Genomic DNA, 1,286 nt, shown 5'->3' on the forward strand with positions numbered 1-1,286 from the left:
AACCTTATCGAGGGGAGTGTTGAAAATGGAAACATTCCTGTGCCACAGTGGCCCAGTGTTGATAAATACTTTGGAGAAGGAGACCTGTTTTCAGGGAGAGAAGCACTCAAAGGTTTCAACACCTATGGTAGATTTTTTTATATTCGTACATAGAGTACATGCATGCATGGATACATGAATAGAGGCGGACACTCATATATGGCTCACGCACGCACACACCCACACGCACGCACGCACGCACGCACGCGCGCACGCACACACACACACACACACACACACACACACACACGAGTATACGCACACACTTACACATATACACACGCATACGAATGCTTGTGAGCGAACACACATTTCCGTGCACACACACACGCACACTCACACATTCTTGCACGCATGCACGCACGCACACACACACACACACACACACACACACACACACACACACACACACACACACACACACACACACACACACACACACACACACACACACACACACACACACACACACACACACACACACACACACACACACACACACGTGGGGTTGTGGTGGAGACTTGATTTTAGCAAGGCAACTTTTCATTGCTTGAACAAAGCCAGTTATGTGCAACCCCTTTCCAGTGAAACGCAAGCTGATGTTGACAGTGATTGACAAGACAGTGCGTTTGTGTAGCAGGGTGCTCTAGCTCCGTGAAGTGGCCTGCAGGCATTTTCGTGTGCCTGTAGACAGATGGACAGCTTCTCATACCTCATATCACAACAAGGAACAAAGTGGGACACAGTTATGCATGTGCACAAAAAAAAAAAGTTTGAATGTTGGTATGTGCACATTTGTGCTTTTATACCTGTGAGTGTGTGAGAGGGAGAAGCAGGGAACGTAAAGGATGGGAATGAGCCAGGGACTGATACTATACAACCACCCTCAATATAGGGCAGTCATGGGTAAGCGGTTAGGGCGTCAGACTTGAAGCTCAAAGGTTGCCAGTTCGACTCCCGACCCGCCAGGTAGGGGGAGTAATTAACCAGTGCTCTCCCCCATCCCCCTCCATAAAAGGTATACCCTGAGCATGGTACCATCCCACCGCACTGCCCTTTCAGGTGCCATCGTGGGCTGCCTTCTTGCATGGGTGAGGCATACATGCAATTTCGTTGTGTGCAGTGTGCACTTGTGTGCTGTGGAGTGCTGTATCAGAATGACAGTGGGAATTGGAGTTTCCGAGGTGGGCTTTCAAATATACAGTATACAATATAAAACGGGCCGAGTGACTGTGACATTGAAGCAG

This window comes from Engraulis encrasicolus, chromosome 16 (genome assembly GCF_034702125.1).
Source record: "Engraulis encrasicolus isolate BLACKSEA-1 chromosome 16, IST_EnEncr_1.0, whole genome shotgun sequence".
Classification (NCBI taxonomy): domain Eukaryota; kingdom Metazoa; phylum Chordata; class Actinopteri; order Clupeiformes; family Engraulidae; genus Engraulis; species Engraulis encrasicolus.